General features: G+C 39.1%; 1 protein-coding gene across 9 annotated transcripts in view; it reads left to right on the top strand.

The window, feature by feature from the left end:
• The window catches only part of Scaper (S-phase cyclin A-associated protein in the ER), a 399,452-nt gene that overhangs the window by 249,337 nt on the left and 127,051 nt on the right, over window positions 1-23,064 (top strand). The gene's annotated exons all lie outside the window — the stretch shown is intronic.

Below are 23,064 nucleotides of genomic sequence, written 5' to 3'. Positions count from 1 at the left end.
TCACATTCCTGTTCTGTAGCATTAGACACGTTCATGAATCTTTGGCAGTTGTGTTTGTTTGTATTGTGTTGTAGTGTGTGTGTGTGTGTGTGTGTGTGTGTGTGTGTGTGTGTGTGTACAAATGGATACATATGTTCATGTGTACCTCAGGCCAGAAGTTGATAGTAGGTCTCTTCTTCAGTTACTGTCACTCCCTGAGCTCTTTGATTCAGCTACACTGGCTGGCCAGTAGCTCCTGGACCCCCCCTACACCGACCCAGCACTGGAACTAGACATGCTCCACTCCACGTGCATGTGGCTCCTGCTGGATATCCAGTCAGGTCCTTGGGGTTGCACTGACTGCATTATTTCCCCTGCCCCATCTGTGGCAGATAAAGGAAACTAGAACATGTGATATGCTATTGATACTCTAAAAGAAACAGTCTGAACTTGTTTGTACTTATTAAGAGAACTTCATTTTTTTTTGTCTTTGATTTTATAATGTCCTTTCTAAAGATAAGTATTTGGTATGAACATCTAACTTTCAATAAATTTGTTATCGTGTTGTCACGTGACATCCATCCCTCTACAGACCATTATTTTACATGCTTAGAAGTCAAAATACAAATATATTTATCTTTCACATAAAAATTCTTATAATCTCTAAATATAAAGATGTAGTATAGAGGTAATAAACATTTTAGAGTAATAGAAAAATGCAGTTAGCAATATGTTACCCTCAGAATTTTACCATGTTATGTATGATTTGCTTTAACCTTATAATAGTACTTAAAAGATAATGGACTTCGAATTGTAGGACAGTATCAGATGTTTAAGATAACTTACGGTCTTCAACAATTGTTTGTTTCATTGGAATTACAGAACTTTTCATGAAAGTTGTAAAAGGATTAGTAGTAACTATTCTATCCCATAAAGCTGAAGTAGAAGAAAGGATAATTAAATATTATGGAAAATAAGACACAAATACTACTCAGTGCTCTTTGACTTAAAATTATTAAAAATGCAGAAATTAAAGTGAATAAATATTTAAAGTCTTAAGTTTAAAATTGCCATCTAAAGAAATATTTTCTGTTTTTATACTGGCTTCTAGTCTTTTTATTTTTCAATTGACTTATTCTCTCTTGAACCAAGTGAAGGCGATGTCTTTAGTACGTATTTTTGAAGACTAATGACAACACTTATGACCTCCCAGAGCTGCTCCCCTGGAGAGCACTAATGGTTTATCTAGTGTCAAACAAGATCTTTGCTTTCTTGATTTTAGATAAATTTGCAGTGTGCTGCTTCACTCGTCATGATGTCGGCTGTTTACATTTCGGCAAAATGTTTGTCGTAACTTTCAAATACTGGGGAACTGTAGACAGACGGTGTTTATCATGTTGCAGAGACTGTCAGAAACAGTTGGCCTCAACATAACTGAGTCAAACCCACTGTTTATATTTTAATCTACAAACTGTCAAGCCTGCTCACTACAGTGACCAATTCCAGCATGATAAGATGAATAACATGCAGTTTTTATATAGATTGCTCTGAATTAGTCTTTCAAAACTATATTTTACAGTGGTGATTCCTAAAAGATGGGAAGAAGCCACTGCTGCAGCAGAAGTGTAGCTTACTCTCCAGAGTGCAGCGCGGGGCTCACATGTGCAGTCCTTTGTACTCAGTCTTTCCTGTCATCTCCAAGTTCATAAGGAAAAGCTTCTGGCGGTAGATAGAAAGAAGAACTGGAGAAAGGCTCCTCACTGTGTGAACTCAGGGTCATGCCCAGTACTATAGCTTGTCAGAAGTTATCTGTCCATTTCTGTTGTTAACAGGGGAAATGTGTGAAGACCTTTAATATTTTCATATATCTGTAAAATGTACATGTGTAAAAATGACCAATTTTACTGGTATTTTTCCTCCCTGAATATCTACATCATTTCCTTTTCCAAAATACCCAGTCCTCTGCACCAACCCCTACTTACCCTTCAAAATCACCTCAGTAATCTCTGCCAAAGAGCGGCTTTCCCAGACCCTCCATTTGCCTTAACCTGCCCAGTTTGACCATAGCTGCATTGTGAATCATTTCTGCATGTTAGCAGTTGCTGATTATCATGTTTGTTTTCCCTACTAAAGTTTAAGTTCTTAAAAGGTAAAAACTACTTTATTTACACTTGTATCACTGGTTAAAAACAAAACCAGTGTTCTGCCTATAATAGGGTCAAATATTGAAATGCTTAATTTAGAACCTAATTCTCCTGTTTGATACTGCACCATTCACAGGCCCTTTCTCGATCTTTCCTTTTCTGTATCCTAAGGACCTCATCACATACTCTGTCTGTACCTTCCATCATTCTTCATTTCTTGGTAGAGGTGGTTCTTTTAGAGACCTCCTCTCCATTACATACCCCTGCCTGGTCTTTTCAATTTTGTATTCAAGATGCATTTCCTTCAGGAATTTTGCGATTGATTCCATCTTCAATGTCCTAGAGGTGAGGAGTGAGCACTATAGGCCCTAGAGTACTTGCTAGAAGAGAATGGATGACTGATGAAGAAATTGATAAATGAAAAACCATCAAGAGCCTGACACTCTGAAGTCTGAACCATATGCTGAAGGAAAGAAGGAAGTGAGCGATGGGGAAATGTTTCAGCAGATTAATCAGCAGCCCCCCCCACCCTCCAATGATGATACAGCCTTCTGTGTGGTGAGAGAGCAGTGCTGGTAGCTGAGCCTGAGCTGCTTGTCTCAGTGCTTACCTAGGCATGTGACCTGGGACTGGAAACCCCTTCAGCCGCTATAAAGTAGTCATTTTGTGAACTCTTCAGCTTACTGATCTGGGACTCTCACAGTTAGGTGAGAATGGCAAAACTCTGTCTATCTGTCTGCCTGTCTGTCTGTCTGTCTGTCTTTGCTTCCAGACTATAATTAGGTGAGCAGCTTTGCTCAACTGTCTGTTCCCCATCATGGTGGTCTGTCTCTCCACAGGCCCATAGTGTTCTAGCAGACAACTGTAACTGTGCTCCAACATAAGCCTTTCCTCCTTGTGAGTTGTTTCTGTTAAAAACTGTTACTAGAACCACTTTCAGTTTATGTGTATGAAGTAATGTGAAATTTAAATTAATTTCATGTTTGTACTTGTTTCCTATCTCTATGATAATTCATAATGAATACATAATTATTCTGAATTATTCAAAATCTGAAAAATCTGAATTTTGAAATTTTTCTGTCATTTAGGCATTTTAGACATGGGATGCTCAATGTGTCCATAATTAACATATACTAATGATGACTTCCAGAGATACAACCATGAAAATATACTCTCAAGTTCTTGTGGTACAAACTCAGAAGCCAAGTGTAGGTTCTAAAGATTCATAAAATTCTTTGTTTGGAAGACCACGGACAGAATCAGATACTCTTAAGTATGACAGGAGCTGAATACATCCACCACCTGTACTTTTGACATCAATCCTCCCTGGCAATGAAGCTAGCATCTGATGCTTTAATTGTTTTCTCTTGTTTTGACCCTCCCCTTTTTTTTTTTCAAAAACATGCAGTGTCTGAAAAGTAAATAAAATGCCTAAGAGCCAAGAATTAGTTGCAGTTCAGGGGAGTCAGGCAAGCACCAAGTCACTGGGACAGAGAGTGTGTGTATACACACAGTCAGTAAAGGCTTACAGTTCATGTGCTGCACTTTTTACTGTAGGAGGTTTGCTTATCTCCACAAAAAGCACAATAATCTTTATTATATTGTGGCCTGATTAGCAACCTAAAAACCACATTCAAGATACATTAGTAAAGGGGTCATTTTTCCCCAACAACTGTGAATGCTTGTGTGTCCTTCCATAAAACACTTTAATCTGACTTTCAGCAAGTGAAAACTACAGTATTATAAGCTGTCCAATAATAACGGCTTTGTTTCTGTCCTAGCTACTCTCCATCATGAATAGTTCCCAAACCAGGTCACATACCTTCCTCACTCAGTACCCGTCAATGGCTCTTCACCTAGTTTAGGTAAAAGCTGAAATACTACAGTGACCTGGGAAACATGAGCAAGTCCACCTGTATCTCTGACCTCATTCATCACTTAGCGCTTATCTTCCTGCCCGCTGTACCTTTGGGATATGCACCCTACTAACATGTTAGCACCCTTTGTCATCAGGTTCTTTACTTCTCACTTCTAGACAGCTCTTCATTCAATAGCTGGATGAGTTCTCTCTTGATCTGCAGGTCTTGACTCAAATGTGATCTTAGGAGGGTTTCTCACATTCCATTTAAAGTAACTTTTTAAAACAACCATCTACAGCAAGTAGAATAAAATTTGTAAAAAATAGAAATGTTTGTCCCTGCTTAGTAAATATTTTTGAGTCAATAAAATTAAATGCAAGGTTCTATGAGAGTTATTGTCTAGTCATTGACATCAGAGAAAACATTTAACTTACAGTAAGGCCAAGGTTTCTCAGATATACAAAGTAATAGAACGATTTTAAAGAGTGTTTCAAAACAGCCTTGCAAAGCCAAAGAAATGAGGGTACCTTAGTGATTTATAATATCTGGAGCATGGATGTGCTTGTTGTGAAAGATCACCAGAAAAGAATGCTTCAACCGTGAATGCTGGTGTCCCAGTACTCAGGAACCTGAGGTAGGAAGGTCGTGAATTTAGGGCTAGCTTAGACAAGTGAAACCTTGTCTCAAAAAATGAAAATATACTTAATGACAGTGAGGTACCCGGCCCCAAATTATATGTCTTCAGCATTACCTCCTGCACCCAAAGCTTAGGGAACATCGTGGAAATGGGAGCTGAAGGAACGTCCAGGCTAGAAGACTAGGAAGTCTGCTGTAAGATCGGCCTTTCTTAGTATGACGGGAAAGCTGCCACCATGAAACCTCAACCTGGCTGCCAATTCCAAAACAGGTTGTAAACCCAGTGTGGATGGAGAAAATCTCACCAGATGAGTTACAAGAACAAGTAAAGCCTCTGAGAAGGGGAGAATTAGTCTTCCCCAGGGATTAGCCCTCTGATTAGGTTATGCAGTAATAAATGGTAAGTCCTAGAAACATATGAGCAGTAACACTGAACAGCCTCTGCAGGCTGTATTCACATGTTTGTATGTTTGTTTGTTTATATGTTTATGTAGCAACACTTTTTAAAAAAGAGGATAACATTAATTTGGGGGTTGTCAAATGAGGGGCAAGGAGGAGGCAGAAATGATGTAATTATATTTTAATTAAATTTTTTAAAGAAAAAACAAAGGCTAGCGAGATGACTTAGTTGATAACAGTGATTCCCATTAAAGTTGACAAGCTTAGTTCAGTCCCTAGGACCCACAAGGTAGAAGGAAAGGACTGACTCACACAAATGTGGCCTCTGAGCCACATGCCTTTGTCAGCATTTCTTTTGTTCTAATGATTTGGGTCCAGTATCCTTAAGACATGAAAAAGTATACCCCAGATGACTTAGAACTTCTAATGAGCCGAGAAAATAATCCCAAATCAACTACTATGCAGGCAAATTTTGGTTTGTAGGTAAAACAAGAAGAAGCATGTTTAGTATGCTCTGGTTAGTGAAAGCATCTGTTTAAAAACAAGAAAGGTGACCACTGCCTAAAGACAAAATGGCCAAAGACATGACCCAACACAGAGATGGAGACAGATGCTGAGGAATGATTGACAAGTCTATTGATGACTCGGAGGTCCAGTCGTCTCCTGGGTGACAGTTCAGGAACTGAGGAGACGTACCCTGCAATTCCTAGCACAGTTGTACTGGAACCATGCTTTTGAACACATGATCTGCCTGATCTAAATAAAGCTGCATGGGACAACGGAGTAGACAGCAACTAGGTCTCTAGTGACACAGTCATTCCCAGCAGAACAGGCAGTGACAGTGTGTCCATGGGTATCTCAGAGCCTCAGACTGGAGGAATCCTGTCCAGCACACTGGGGAAAACACTGATGGGGATTTCCCAAAACAAACAATTTATGGTAAAAGCTAAGCAAAAGCCAAGGAAGGACTGACACCTACTGGGGACTGAGCAGAAACTCAATCTAAAAGGCAGCTTGTTTGAACTCCACTGGGACATTGCATACTGCAAATGCGGTTTTGCACCACTGAACAGAAGGTACAAACCATCTTTTCGATCAGCACAGTTTACTCCCTGAATTATCACAGAGAAGAAAGACATTAAAAAATCCACCTTAGTAAGGTAAAGCTACTGAGTGATGCATATGTTTGTCTATTCTGCTTTTATTTAACTTTATATTTTTAGCACAAAAAGCAATCTTCCTCATGGCCATGCATGAGTTGTGAGATTGGCCAGTTCCATTTTTGGATTGTTGTACTTGTTTCCACATCTGCTCTGTTTCGTGCTGTGTACTGTCCCTGTCTGGTAGAGCCCCTAGACCTTCCCTGCCATCTCTACCTCATTCCCCTCTTCTCCATCCCTTCTCGTGTATTTCTTCACTGTACTTTCCATAGCTGTAATGGTCTTTGAACTCTGTGGTTCCTAACAATACCACAGCTTCCCTTTTCATCTCCTCTGTCCTCCTGGACATGTTTCACACTTAGCGATTACTGATCCTTATTTTGCCAATTTGCCTTTGCATTTCTTTCTTTCTTTCTTTCTTTCTTTCTTTCTTTCTTTCTTTTGTAACTAATGTCTTACTGTACTTACCGTACTTTGTTCTTTTTGCCCCCTAACCTTTTCAAAGTTGTATTTTGTTCTGAACTGCACCTCAAGTCCACTGGAGGGGCAGATAACACTTCTACCCTACTACAACTTGGTCCCCTTCTTAAACACTGAAATGAAACAAAGCTTGTTTAAAAAATTTTTCAAATAACAAAATTAACTCAGATGTGTACGTTATGATGCAGAAATACAAGAACAAAATAAAATTATGGCTGCATGATCCCTCTGAAAAATAGCAATTTCTTAATAACAGATTGCAATGGGAGTGAAGTAGATGACATCCTAGACAAAGAATGCAAAGGAGTGTAAAATGTTCAACAAATATAAAAGACATAAACTCCTAAATAGCTTCAAAGAGAACTTTTTTTACCTAGCAGCGGGAATAAAGGAAATCTACATTATAGAAGGTTTCAGTAAAGAAATAGAAACACTTACTTATAAAATGAGGCCTAAAATTTAACTTTGCTAACGTTTTATATTCAGTGTTGACACCTGTGCATAGCCTGGACTTGGCTGTTTAGGCCATGCTTAGAGATGAACAGAGCAGTTTCTTATGCTGTCTTTCAGTTGGATACTTTAATTTCAGTTAGAGGATCTCTTTTGAGAAAAAGTAGATGTTAAAACAGCCAGTATTTCACCGATGTTCATATCAATGGTACTTTATTTATTGAAACTAAGTGCAAGAGATTGATTTGTTCATTTGATGACTTGTCACATCTTTACAATGGTGTAAATGCTACACAGATACCTTCTCTTTATTCTTGAACTGTTTCAATGATAAAATTACCTTGAGTTCAAACTAAATTTGACTGACTGTAAAAAGAAAAGCATAAAACAAAAAGAGATAAAAACATTGAAAAATAAATGAGACTAAAATTGTAGGGATGAAAAAGCTCACTAAGTCAAATAAAGAACATAGAGGAAAGCCTCTGAGTAGACAGAACCAAGTGGAAGCCAGAATTTCAGGAATGGAGGACAAAGATGAATTAGATCATTCATAAAGCAACAAAATAAAATAATAAAAATTGTACATTTCTATTTATCACAGTATGGTTTATAGCAGCTAAGAATTAGCATAGGTGTCTGTCAGCAGAAGAATGGATATAGAAAATGTGGTAATAGGCACAATGAAAATTTATTTCGGACAGAAAGAAGAATGAAATAGGGATACTATGAAAAAATTGATTCGACCAGAAATTATTATAGTTAGAAAATTAATTTAGACTCAGAAATAGAATTATCATATTCATATCCTAAACTTCCTGTAGACATGTAAAACTGTGTGTACATGAGATGAAAAGAGAAGTAAAAGTATCTAGAGGAAAGAATGGGTGTAAAAGGAGGACGGTATGAGAGATTCAGAAGAAATGTACAGTGTTTAGGATGGGGCAGAGTTCGTTTGTTATATACTTATATGAAAATGTTTTTATGACATGTACCATGTATGTTGAAAATATGCTGATTTAGAAATAGCATTTAATGGAGAATATATAAGCAGTGTGATGGTATGAACAAATAACACATTTTGTGGGTCTTTTGAAATTCCTCAAAATGTTACGTGATAGAAGGAAATACTATACATGCATTATATGTTTTATTTTACCATGCTTTCTTTCTATCTTGGAAATGTGGTTAATTATCATTTACCACTCTTCTAGGTAGTGTGAACCTGGGAGAATGGGGCATAAAATGAGGCAGACTAATGTCTCATTCAATAGCCAGCTTTATTCACAGCACCAGACACTTCATACTCTGAGGGTTAAGAAGAGTCACCTGACTGAAGTGTACAATCACAAGGACTAGCCACACATGGCAAAACACAACAAAACATGTTTTCCTTAGAGATATGTAAACAAGTAACAAAATAATCTGAAGTCATTTCACTCCTAACCGCTGTACCTGGGAGTGGCATGAACGCTCATTCTAAAAACAGCCCATGCTATTGAGGAGCAGAGATTACAAAACGTTTATCTTGTTTACCTGGCATTTTCTCACCAAAGTCTGAGAAATTACCTCACACAGCTTCATTCATGGACCATGTTCCAACAATCGCTGAAAGTAAAAAACAAAATTAATACCTACAAAAATGAAGAAAAGTATGCAGAATGGGAAAAATAAAATTGTAGATACTTTGAAAACTAAAATCTATAAATAAAATTCATGGTATTGAAACTCAAGTGAATGCAATGTAGTCTGAAAGTAGTGAATTAAAGAATATAGGCATAGGGCCGAGGAGAATATCCAAACCTTAACAAAAGAATATGAAACAGCGCTGCAAGAGAAGGATGGGGCTCTAGAGACATTGAGTTTCGCCGGAAGAATGCAGGGAACAGCTGAACCAGCATATTTGGCTTGTAATACCTGAGTATATTCTAGAACTGAAGAAAAGCATTATGTGAAGATTAAAAACTAGCAAAGTAGAAATTAAGTTATACTAGAGATTCAGGGCGAAGTTTTTTTTTTTTAATTAACTTGAGTATTTCTTATATACATTTCGAGTGTTATTCCCTTTCCCGGTTTCCGGGCAAACATCCCCCCCTCCCCCTCCCCTTCCTTATGGGTGTTCCCCTCCACATCCTCCCCCCATTGTCGCCCTCCCCCCAACAGTCTAGTTCACTGGGGGTTCAGTCTTAGCAGGACCCAGGGCTTCCCCTTCCACTGGTGCTCTTACTAGGATATTCATTGCTACCTATGAGGTCAGAGTCCAGGGTCAGTCCATGTATAGTCTTTAGGTAGTGGCTTAGTCCCTGGAAGCTCTGGTTGCTTGGCATTGTTGTACATATGGGGTCTCGAGCCCCTTCAAGCTCTTCCAGTTTTCTCTGATTCCTTCAACGGGGGTCCTATTCTCAGTTCAGTGGTTTGCTGCTGGCATTCGCCTCTGTGTTTGCTGTATTCTGACTGTCTCTCAGGAGCGATCTACATCCGGCTCCTGTCTGCCTGCTTCATCCATCTTGTCTAATTGGGTGGCTGTATATGTATGGGCCACATGTTGGGCAGGCTCTGAATGGGTGTTCCTTCAGTCTGTTTTAATCTTTGCCTCTGTATTCCCTGCCAAGGGTATTCTTGTTCCCCTTTTAAAGAAGGAGTGAAGCATTCACATTTTGATCATCCGTCTTGAGTTTCATTTGTTCTAGGCATCTAGGGTAATTCAAGCATTTGGGCTAATAGCCACTTATCAAAGAGTGCATACCATGTGTGTTTTTCTGTGATTGGGTTACCTCACTCAGGATGATATTTACCAGTTCCAACCATTTGCCTACGAATTTCATAAGTCATTGTTTTTGATAGCTGAGTAATATTCCATTGTGTAGATGTACCACATTTTCTGTATCCATTCCTCTGTTGAAGGGTATCTGGGTTCTTTCCAGCTTCTGGCTATTATAAATAAGGCTGCGATGAACATAGTGGAGCACGTGTCTTTTTTATATGTTGGGGCATCTTTTGGGTATATGCCCAAGAGAGGTATAGCTGGATCCTCAGGCAGTTCAATGTCCAATTTTCTGAGGAACCTCCAGACTGATTTCCAGAATGGTTGTACCAGTCTGCAACCCCACCAACAATGGAGGAGTGTTCCTCTTTCTCCACATCCTCTCCAGCATCTGCTGTCACCTGAGTTTTTGATCTTAGCCATTCTGACAGGTGTGAGGTGAAATCTCAGGGTTGTTTTGATTTGCATTTCCCTTATGACTAAAGATGTTGAACATTTCTTTAGGTGTTTCTCAGCCATTCGGCATTCCTCAGCTATGAATTCTTCATTTAGCTCTGAACCCCATTTTTTAATAGGGTTATTTGTCTCCCTGCGGTCTAACTTCTTGAGTTCTTTGTATATTTTGGATATAAGGCCTCTATCTGTTGTAGGATTGGTAAAGATCTTTTCCCAATCTGTTGATTGCCGTTTTGTCCTAACCACAGTGTCCTTTGTCAGGGCGAAGTTCTTGTGAGCAATACAAATTGTTAAAAAGAGCAGAAGGTTCAAAATGCCTAATATCATCTAGAGTTTTATGTTAAATGAAAGCAGAAATAAACTTTAGACACTGAAAAACTAAAAGCAATTCAAAGGTATTCTTTCACTAGGAAAATTAATTCACAAAGATACATAGATATGTAAAAATGGTGATTTTAAAAATTGCGAGTTTATATATTATTTAACTGTCAATTGACTGTTTTAAAACTACTCTTTTTTTGTAAAATAACAGAGAAGAAAAATGAAGTATCTCATCTGCAGTCAAATAGGAGGGTGTGCACTTTGGAATGGAAATGGGCCTTTATGACAAAAGTGGGAAATAAGGAGTTAGCTGAGTTCTTTACTCCGTCCTTCAAAGTCACTAGTGAGGTGGCATGTGATACAGGAGGACTTTATTATGGCTGCTTCCTCTGTATCCATCCATAGCGATGGGGCGTGTAAAGGACTCTCTGCCTGTATTGGTGGGGTGGTGTCAAGTAAACCACAGTAGCGGAGGTTAAGTAGCTTCACCTAGGTCACATGAACAAAAGGAAGGAGTTTTGATGGCTGATTGTGCTTTTACTCTTTTTGAACTAAAGCACAGATGTGGAGCTACACCATCCCCTCCAGCACACATAACAAAATCCTACAATAGCGTTTGTAAGGCAAGCAAGTGGTTCTTTTTTGAAATTGGAAGTAGTGATTCCTGAAATCTTAGAACCTTCTGATTGTACTCCTGTTTCAACCTCATAAAATTAGGACATTTGTCCAACTGCCTTCCTGATACTATGCCAGCTCAGGGGGCTGGCATGAGGCTCACGCCCAGCAGTGGAACTGAATTAGTTGCACGCGTGCTTTAGTTGCCTTTGGAATTTGGTCCTTGGGGTTGGTTATAGTGTGACATTTTCAGAAATGCACAACTTTAAAAAGTTTGTTTGCTGGTTAAGCCTATCAGACTCCCATAAATGATAACTAGCCATAGACTTTAAAGCTGGTAACTTAGTGTTTCTGGAACCACAGTAGGGCAGATGTGCTCACTGCCGCTCTGATCAAGAACAGCATGTCAGTCAGCTCACGGTCCTACAGCCACATATGCACTTCTGAGTCTGACTTTTCCTCATTTTATATAAATATGTATTTCTGACCTATTAATCAGGAGTGTAGGTTGGGATGTATCTGAATCCTTTTTTTTTTTCCGGAGCTGGGGACCGAACCCAGGGCCTCTGAATCCTTTTATAATATAATAAGTATTTTTTATAAAATATTTTTTCTAATTTTAGTTTTGCATATTAGAGTTTTGTATATTGGGGTTAGTATGTATATTTCGGTAATAACATGCTACATTCATTTTTAAAAACCTGCTTCATGAGTTAATATGTTTTGAATTTATAGAGGTTTAAAGAAAACCAAAGCTTATTTCAGTGAGTCCTGTTTTGTGTTGTTTGGAAGGAGGATCTAAAATCTAAGTAGAAGGGTTGAGTTCTGAGAAAGGGGTAGGAATGCTGCTCCTGGGCATAATGGCTAAGGGATGTGGAGTTCCTGGATGTGTTGCAGAACTCTGTGAATAGACTAATTTTTCTTTGTCTGTCTGTCTGTCTGTTTCTAGAAAGTTGGCTTTTCATTCCTCAAGTGAACTTCTCTGCCTGGCTTAGAAACGTGGATGTACATGACTGTATCTGGTGTACTGTACACTTTAGGTGAATGAACAGGGGCTAGAGAGAGCTCAGAATAGACTTTCGCCTAGTGTGCACAAGGCCCTGGGTTCAATCCTGTGTATTAGAAAAGAAGAAAAATAAGTAAAAGTTTAAAAAATCTTAAATGAGTGAATTGTACAATTTTGAAATTGTATCCAAATAAAGATGTTACAGGGTCAGTAGGATGACTCAGTAAGGGTTTTTCCACCAAGCATGAGGACCTGGTTTCCATCCCTGGAACCAAGGTGGTGTAAGAAGGGCAAACTGATTCCTGAAGTTGTTCTCTGACTTCTGTATACACAAAACTATGGTGTGCACTACCCATCTCCACAGATAAATAAATGTAATAAGGACATTTTCAAAGGAGATGTCACAACGGTGACAAAAACCGTCTAACAAAAATAGAACTTAATATGGGGTGTAGTGGCAGATGCTTTTGATTCTAGCATCTGAGAGGCAGGGGCAGGCAAATTACTGTGAGTTCGAGGCCAGCTGTGGCTACGTAGTTAAGACATACTTCAAAGCCGGCTTTAGTTTATATAAAGGGTTTTTCCATTTGAGAGTGAGTAACATTTTCAGCATCATTTATTGAGAAAGGTGTAATTTCTCCAGTAGATGTTTTTGAATCCATTTAAAAATCAGGTAGTTGAAGTGTGTGGGCTTATTTCTGCCTCCTTTGTTGTAGTCCATTGAGTGACAGGTCTCTGTTGTGACAGGTCTCAGGGTATTGTTTTTGTCACGTTTGCTCTGTGGTAGAACTTGTAATACGTTATCACAGCACCTCACCGTTGTTCTTCCCTCGCACTGCTTAGGCGCCTCCTGGGTCTCTTGTGCTTCCACAGGAATTTTAGGGTTGGATTATATCTATTTCTGCAAAGAAAGTCATTGGAATTTTGATGGAATTTTCATTATAGAAGTCTTTCCTTTCCTAGCTTAAATCTATTCCTGGATATTTTTAAATTATTGTGAATGAAATGTTTTTATTTCTTTTATTACAAAGAGTATCAATTCAAAGAGTTCCTAGTAGAGTTTTTACAGTTTCTTATGCACAGAATCATAGATGCAGATAGCGATAGTTTGACATCTTCTCTTCTCACTTACATCCTTTTGATTTCTTTATTTTGTCTTCATTGCTTTGAGATTTCAGAGCTGTTTGAATATTGGAAGGTCAATCAGATGTTGTTGATATTTCTGTGCATTGGGTGCGCTCTGAGTTCCTTTCCTTTCAGAATACTATGGTTGGCCTTTAGCTGTCACGTAACCGTGCTGTAATGAGATTCCCCTTTCAGTCCTAGTTTCTTCATTGCTTTTATCGCATGCACATGTGTGCATGAGTGTGTGTGTGTGTGTGTGTGTGTGTGTGTGTGAGAGAGAGAGAGAGAGAGAGAGAGAGAGAGAGAGAGAGAGAGAGAGAGAAAGACTGACTCTCTTGGTGGCTTCCTTAGTTTGCATTCTTATATACCCTGGTGCTCACAGATGGTTACCACCACAGTTGGTTGAGCCTTCCACATCAGTCCTTAATTTAGAAAATGCCCCCCAGACTTGCCCATAAGCCAATTTATTAAAGTTTCCTCTTACCAAACGACTGTGGTTTGTGTCAAGTTTACAAAAACTACAATACAGACTCTTAATTCCAGAATAATCAATTGAAGGTAATATTGGCTGACTAAAAGCTCTATGGGTAACCAGTTTAATCAAGTTTGGGTACAGGAAGGAAGGAAAGCAAATCTATCAAACATTGATTTTAAAATAAGAACAAAGCATATTTTATAAATAAACTTAGGGTACAGAATCATAATCTCATCCTTCAAATAATATAAAATTCAGGGTAAATTGGCATTAAAATAATCTCATAGTTTCCAAGTTGGTGCATAAGCACTAAAGGAGGTATATCTGTCACATGATTCAGAGGATAATCACAGGAGACAGAGAACCCTGATGCCTCTTTTATGCCAAGTCATATTAAAAATACTTGCAGAGGCCCTCTTTAATTGTCTTGTAATTCCTTTTCAGTAGGATATTGGCTTCTGAGGTCTGTACTTAGGGCAGCAATGCTGCGCTTGTCGTTTACTAGCTGTCACAATTCAGTTTTGGTGACTGGCGTGTGTTGATGTAGGTGATAGAGGGCTGCTAGAGCTAGGGCTGCCCTGTTGAAAGGAAAAAAAAGTTCCCAATCCCTGTCTACAAACATCCACAGAGAACACTAGGACCTACGTTGAGATACTACAGGAATCCTTTCTTGTGAATTCAAATGACAGAGCACAGTGATAACAGTCAATGTTGGAGGACATGGCGACCAGCATAGGATGTAAACCGGATGAAAATGTGCCTTTCCCATAAGAAGTGCGTCCTCTGGGTCTTCTTTCCTCCCCTTCAAATCTCACTTCTCCTCTTCCATTGGTTTTAGTGCACACCAGGCAGAGAGGAGCTAAATAGGGCAGCCCTAGCTCTAGCAGCTCTACTCACCTGCTGGAGTCACTGGAACACTTCAGGAAGGGCAGGAGCATGGGTTCTGCATGACCATGTGCTTTTTTTCTAAGCCTTAGCTATCATTCAGAAATATTTAAGCTTTGAAAGCTACCAGATGCCCCAGAAATGACCATGTCCTCAGAATGTACATTTTTGTTAAATATATTTCTGCCTACATGTCTCTGCTCTGTTGAGTAGTGAAATATGGTCATCAGATAGCAGATAGTTTAACATTGCCTCATGGTACACAGGCTATAGCATCTTGCTTGCTTGCTTATTTTTTGTTTGGTTATTCGTTTGTTTGTTTTTAAGACTAAGGCAATAGATTTCAAAAGCCAAACTGTTAGATTGAAATTTTCTATACAAACCTAAGTATCTCAAATAGATTTTTTAAATGAATTTATATGAGGACATGAGTGAAATCAGACTTACTTCTGTAAGTCATACTTTGCTTTCTATGACAGATGAAATTCATCAATGGACTGCTGTTATGAAGAAGTAGAGTTGCTCCTGGGTACTTAGGAAGACTGAACATAATGTAGATGTCAGAGAAGGCAAGGCCCCTTCTAGGATGTAATCCTGAAGCAGAGACTTAAGTGGGTGAAATAGGTGGAATCTTAGATGAAGTAGAGGTGTTTATTAGAGACCCACACTTTCATACAGTTTTAAAATGTCACAAGATCTCATAATATGTCTTTCAGGAACATTGACAGTCCATGATCATTTTCTAGTTAGAGTGGCACAAACTTATAGTCAAGGAATTTGGGAGGCAGGTTGATCAGGAGTTCTAAGTTGACGACCTTTTCTGAATGGATGGATGGACGGATGGACAGATAGGGTGGGTGGTTGTGTGGATAGGTGTGGAAAGATTGGTTGTATGAAAAATTAAAACTTAACTTTTTGAAAAAGAAGATGCTGAAAACATTTATGCAGATTAATTTGCTTAATCCTTTAGTGATCGCTTCACATGGAAATTAGCTTATTATATGAGTCAGAACAATGAAAAGTAAAGAGAAGTAACCAGTTTGATGTTTTATGAGACTCGAGACTGTGGCAGATTTATCCCATAAACTGTATTATCATCTCTTATCCTTACACCTCCAAACACTGAACAGGACCCACTTCTTACCACAAGGTGATCTCAGTCCAGAGGATGTAATTGGTCCCAGCTCCAGCCCAAGTAGAAAGACTTAATTTGCAGTCTCCAGTCACAGAGTTGCCCCATCTAAATGTTCCTGTGTCTCATTCTCTCATCTCCCATGCAGCGCATTATCTCCGCAGCATCCTCAGATCCCCACCTCTCCGTCCTTGCTAGAGCGGCATTGTGTGCCCCGGGACAGATAGAGGCACTGTTGCTCTTTGGCATCTTTACATTTCTGCATCATGCAATAGCTTTATTTATTTGTGTTGTGGATATATGAACTCACATCTGAATTAAAATAAAATTATTTCCAACTCAGATTGGGAAGACTTTTAAAGTATAATTTGGCCATCAAATTTATCTTTCAAATGAGCTTACAGTGGGAAAGCGATTTTATTTTTGCCTATTACAAAGAATGATCTATCATGGTTCTTTCTTCTCCAGACTTGATGACACCTATGGAGTTTATTTGCCTTAAATGAGCAGATGTTTAGACATCTCATTCCCCTTAGTAAAGCTTTATCCTCACTCAACACAAATCGCGGCAAACCTCAGCTCTGAAGAAAGAATTCAGTGGGGTAGTGCTGACTTTTCCACAAGCATTTGCTCATGCTCTCTTAGCAAAATCAAGAAGAAAGAACACATATCTTAGAAAGACCCATCTTACTATTCTTCACACAGGAGCATATCATTGTGTGGAACATTTTAATGGGAACAGGCTCAGTATTTATCCACGCTTCCTCCATGTGCAAAGTACAGGCTCTGCTGGGTACCTGGAGTCCTCCAAACCTCATTCTGCCACTTTTGTATCAATCTCCTAAGTAACATTTTTGGGGTGGTTTTTCCTTCTCAGTTTCTCCCATATACCATTTTTAATGCAAAAGAAGAGGCCTAAACCAGAAAGCAGGTTTCAGATAATCATCCCTGTTTAAAAAAAAAAAATTCTGACTTTGCTTATCACTAGCTACTTCCTTTCCTTTCCTCTAGACTAAATTAAACAGGCCCTGTGCTTGCTAGCAGAATCATTTCTAATCTACTGTGCTTCATTTCCTTCTGTCCCATCACAGGGCTCTTGACACAGCTGCTCCCCCACCCAAAGAAAAGTAAAGAAACTCATGCATAAATAGCATCAGGCAGTATCTTGCTGAAGTATTAGAACCCACAAAAATGTGCTCAGATTCACTGGCCTCCAGGAAAGAGTGGAAACAGCTTGTTTTACAGAACTGTTGCAGAACAGTTGAAAATGGAATTACATAGAGCCCATCTTGACCCATCTGGGTCTCTTCTCGTTCTGGTACTACATTCCTTCTCAGCAAAGGTTTGTTTCTTTCCTGCTGTGTGCACATTTTGCTCCCATTTCCTGATAGTCTCAAGAACTATACCATCAGTTGAAAAACCTTACTCATGTTTCAGTTCCTTCAAATCTGGTTAGTTCTTTCATTTCCTTTTTTACTTACTTGTGATGGTCTAACACACAACTAACATTCTTTTATTCTGTGCGTCTGGATTATTTCAAGCATTTTTAAATGCAAAAAGATATTAATATAAGAGAGTTCAGGAACCCTCAAAAATTACCTAATCACCAAAAGATTATGTAGATACAATCTGGTCCTCCAGATTCTATCCTGGGAAAGAAAAAAGTCATCAGTAGAAAAACTAGGAAAATCCAAAGGCCCTGGTGAAGAGTTGATTATAGTACCCATGTACTATAATCTCAGTACCCATGTTTTTTCTCAGTTTTGATGAAGGTACCATTGTACATAAGCAGCTTACACAGTGAAGCTAGACGGAGGCTGTAGAAACTCCCTCTTATCCTTGTAGCTTTTCTGTGAAGGTGAGTTATTGCAAAATGTTTCCTAAGGCTTTAATGGTACTAAAACTAAGGCTTTATAGATTTGGAATACTTAGTAATAAATGTGCAGAAAGTCAAACATACACTTGATTTTCCTACAGTGTTCTTATTATAAATCTATCACATACTCAGAAGTCACATAAACCTAGATATTCCTGCCTTTTGTGTGTAAAATTGTGAGCAGTTAATTGATTTCTCCCAGCTAGTTTTCATGGATGTATAACTGGGATATTCATCACTGCCTTCAGAGACTATCCTGAGGAGCCACCACAGGGCTGTCATGTAAACTGTCAACATCTTCTTCATAGCAGCCATCCAGAGGGAGTGCTACTTTGAGAAAAGTAAAATTTGGATACCTGTTTTTACTCTATCTTTATTTTTACTCCTGAAAATTATTCTCTTTCCTTGGTGATATCCAGGAATAAAAATAAACAAGACAGACTACAAATTAAGGTTGTCCAAGCTCTACAAGATAGTTAGCCTTCTATGTCTGGCCTTTCCTCCCTAGAATATCTTCCTCAGATAGGCCCAAGAACAAGATCTGCCTTACCTGGGACTCCACCTGTTGTAGTTTACTCACATGTACTCTGCGATATGTTTTCTAATGTGATTGCATGATGCAGTGGGACGGAGTGCCTTAGCAGGTTATGCTGAGGCATACCACCCCCCTCCTCTGAGGTACCAGGCTAGTATAAAATGAAGTTTATTTGGGGGCATGAGAAAAGGGGTTGAGAAGGGAATAGAGGCAGAAAAAGAGAGGGGACAGAGAAGGACAGAGAGAGGGGGGAGAAGGAGGAGAAAGAGGAGAAGGAGGAGGAGGAAGAAGAAGAAGAGGAGGGAAGAGAAGAGAAGAGACAAAGAAGGCCTGGGACACTCCCAGAGACAGACAAGGGGTGGGGGAGGTAAGGGCAGAGAGAATGCCACAAGGAGAGAAAGGAATCAGAAAGAAAGGAGAGCCAAACAGTCCTTTTATAGCAAGCCAGGCTTCTACTTGACTTTTGCTAGGTAACTGTTGAGTGGAGCCTAGAAAGATGCTAACACTCTGGACTTGGCTTTTCCATGCACATGGATGTTTCTAAGCCTCAGTTTCCTCATTGTGATTTGATGGGCTTCTCTCTTCTCGAGAATTTCTGCTGTCAGAGTGCCAGAAATTAAACTGTGCTTTAATTAATTCGATTCAATAAATATTTATTGATCAACTACTTTTTGCTAGATCCAATTTAAACATAATCCCAGCTGTGAGAATTAAATAAATAAGAAGTATGTTCTAATTTATAATTTAATTAAATAAATAGAAAGATCAGTAGAGATAACAGTGTTGGAGAGAAATTGGGGTGCTATAGAATACTCTTCTCCATGGTTTCAAAGGGCAGTCCTGGCAGTCTGGCCCAGAAGAATTTAAGCTCTTGTCAATATGATTTCCCTGCCCAACACAAATTTTACCTTGGTCATGTGGCCCAAAATTACATTTGCTTCCTATTAAACCATTTAGAGATGGTTGAGATAGTTGAAGTAAGAGAGAAACTGTTAGGATAAGACATCTTTTAGCATCCTGTAAATCACTCTTGAAGTGTGAATGGTGGGAGCATAAAAGAAGTTGTGGAAAGACCTTCTATAGATGCTTGGCTTCAGTTCTTTGTGGGCTTTGTTTGTGTGCGTATGCGTGTGTATCTCAGATAACCTAGGCTGGTTTCGAGTTAAACTCAGTATGTCATCCAGGCTGGACCTAAGCTCCTGAAACTCTTGTCTCCACCTCCCATTGCTAGGTTACAGCATGTGCCACCATACCTAGAACTTTTTAAGCTATTGAGTATAACTTAGAAAATTGTCCATATTTACACCAGTTTAGTCCTAAAGAACTCACCAAAGTACTCATTTCCTCTTTGTCCAGGCCACTCTGTGTATATCCTTTCATTCCTCATGTATCATGTTGTAATGCATTTATTTCTTAAATGTGTCCCTCACTAGACAATGAATGCTAGGCCCAGCCTAGTGCCTGTTCCCTTTGGAGAACTTGAGAATAAGATAAAATGACTTTCCATGGTGGATGGCTGCAATGAACCCCATACTGGTTTTTACTCATCTTTCACCCAACAGCTTTCAAAAGAAGAGAAAGCATGATCAAGCCTTGTTATCCTCCTCCATCACGTCCCTCCATCTCACCCTGCTCCCTTCACCCTGAATCCAAAAGGGGTAGAAATGACCCAATCCAGCACCCAACAAGGAAGCTTTCTAAAGGAACCACATTCTAATTAGCATCACAAAGTAGGGGTTCCCTGGTCTTGACAAAGCTTCTCTAGCCTTTGGTCTCACTGTGTTACCTAAGCTTTCAAACTGCACTTCAGAGTTTCAATCTTGTTGGCACCACATTCCCACAAGTTTAGAATTTCAGTCTAGTGATTTCCTTGCCCCTAGAATCTTAGTCCTTTTGGTGTTCCTGCCTACAGCTAGAAATCTGAGCATAGGCGCTTACTCAGATTATAAGAATGTGGGGAAGCCAGCTAAACTGGTTAAAAGTTTTTAAGGGAAAAAAAATGGGAGAGAATATCAGCTCATATTGACAGCAAAAGGAGTAGTGAAGTAGGATGTAGAAGTGTGCAAAGCTTTCCCTGCAGAGAAGAACAGTCAGAAAAAGTTTCCTTTTCAGGATCTCTGTGTCTGTAAATTGGGCTGAGTTCCAAATTTTTGCACTTCTCAGAACTATTTCTAAATGGGTCTTAAGGTGCCACAGATGCTCAGAACAAATGCCTAGCCTATTCTCCTAATGAACATGCAAACAGTTTACCCATCTGCCACCTCTCTCCCTAAAAAGCTAGGAAGGCCTTCTTCCATGATCACAAAGAACATAATCACTGTGTGTAGAGAAGTCAAGTACAAAGGCAGGTCACCAGAGATGAACAGCTGCCTCTCCTTTGATTGGGAGAGCTAATAACAGTTACTCTACTTAGTAATTGGATGGATTCCCAGGCCATGTAATTCAGATTGAGGCTGTCATTTTTTCTGGCCTTTAACTAAGCTGGGTTATTAGAATGAAGCTACTAATCCTATTAGTCAGTTGTCAGCCCATGGTGGGAGAGAATAGGGGAAGGCAGAGTGATGTTACGTCAGAGGCAGAAAGAAGAACTGTGCATTTCATCCTTAGAGATATTTTTCTTAATCAAATCATAATTATAAAACTCTTTTTAAAAAGCTCTTTATGCAAGTATTTTCCAACTTTCCATTCTAAATGCAGAATTTTTGCAAAGGAGTTAAAGGGAGAAGACACACTTACCTTCTAGAACACAATGTTTTCAACTGAGGAGTAATCTTTACTCACAAAATCCGTTTTATACCTCCTGTGCTTGACTCTTGGTTGACAGATACTGGAGTATTTAAGCTTCTTATCTACACAGAGACACAAATATCTTTAAGTAAAATTCAAAATTATGACCGCAAAAATAGAATGAAATATATAGAGGATTTTGACTTTCCTTGAAGGGATCAGAAAGTCTCCCTGGAAGAAGTAACATTTCATAAGGGTCTTAGAGGACTGAAGGACGGCATGTGAGCGTTACAGGCTGAGCAGGCAGCAGTTCTGATAGAGAAGAGAATGGTGGCAGGCAGTGTTTGTGCAATTACCTTCTGTGCATGCAGAGGGCAGGAGCAGGTATTAAGCAGTATTTGTGAGAGCGTCTTGTTTCTAGAGCAGTAAGATGCCAAAGTGTGAAGAGACCAAGTGCAAAATGATAGACACAGGAAATTAATGTGACAGAATGTGGGGAGAGACAGAGGAAGGCCATCTACTGCTGTAACATCCATGTGGATTATTGTGTGAGGGTTAATTTTTCATTTATATACTTAATGGCACATTTCAATATTTGAATTAACTCATCACTGAGTTACCTTTTCCTGTTTTAGTCCCCATGAGGTAAAGGCGTATTCTCAAGCCAGGTGTGGTGCCTCAAGCCTTTGATTCCAGGCAGAGACAGGTGGGTTCAAAGCCAGCATAGACTACACTGCAGACTCCAGGCCAGCTCAGTCCTCATGTATTATCAGACCTTGTCTCAGGAAACCAAAACTGCACCAATAAAATGATCTCAGATGCTGTAGGCTTGAGTCTGCTGTTGGTGGTCAGAGAGGGAAAGAGCTGGTCATCTTGGCTTTGTTAAGGAGCTAAATCCATTGGGGGAGGGGGATGGCCATCCTGATGCTGACAGGCCTCAGTACTGATTTTATCTATCATGTTTCATAAGATGGTTTTGTCGTCTAAGACAATCTTTAGTTGAACCACTTATCCAACAAGTACTTGCCATTGCCCTCCTCCACTAGAACTAGAACTGAGAGATAGATGAGTTCGTTGCCTGTACAGAGCTTACAAACTGTAGGAGAGAAGAGAGCAGAGGAAACACACAGAGTTGGTGGTGGATATGGAAGAGAAGTGAGAAGTATGCTAAACTAAGTATCTAGCTGGCTGTGTCCAGAGATTGCTCATTGCAGATCTAATTCAGAAGTGAACATCACCTTGACTCCTGAAGAAATTGTTTTGTTTTTAATTTTGCACTTGACTTTTTTTTGCTTTATTTTCTTAAAATGATAAAATTTCTACTTTCAGTTATATTAGTTAAAAGAATGGCTTTGATTGGGCTTTATATTTTCAGAAATTGCTGATTCTTGTTCTGCTAAATGTCCATTAGAGTCAGTGGCTTAAGATCTTCAGGAGGTCACAGCCGTGTTGGCATATCATAAAAGGCTTTGAGGTTTTTGGTTTTTTTTTTTCATAGTTGTATACATTAAACTGGTCTGCTTTTACTCAGTCCTTTCCCCTCCGTCTGCAGTGTTGACCCAGGCTCCTCCATCAAGCAAAAAAATATGAGAGTTTAAACTGAACGTGGGAACAGTAGGTATGGACAAAATGGGCAGCTGCTGAGAGCTATAGCAGAAGTAAGATTATCAGAACCTGCAGGCCAGAAGAGAGTGGAAGAAAAGAAAAAGAGTTTAAAGAGTGATGTGTTAAAAATTGGATTTTTACCCTTAGTGCATTACTGTTCTTTATAGATGAATTTTGCTTGTTTTTAATATTGTTACATATTTTAAAAGCATTGTATCTATAATTTGAGTATAATACAAAAGAGAGTCTTTCTATGTAGTCCTGTGTCCTACACTGTATAGACCAGGCTAGCCTTGAAGTGATGGGATTAAAAATGTGCACCACCATGCCCAGCTGTGCTTACTTGCTTGATTTCACATGTCTTGTAGCGCCATAGACTTGGAACTAGTAATTATCACAGGTAAATAGTTATACCAAATTAAATCCAAATATTCATAC

Source organism: Rattus norvegicus, chromosome 8 (assembly GCF_036323735.1).
Source record: "Rattus norvegicus strain BN/NHsdMcwi chromosome 8, GRCr8, whole genome shotgun sequence".
Lineage (NCBI taxonomy): Eukaryota > Metazoa > Chordata > Mammalia > Rodentia > Muridae > Rattus > Rattus norvegicus.
The sequence above is the reverse complement of the archived record's forward strand: the minus strand, read 5'-3'. Positions and strand labels throughout refer to the sequence as shown.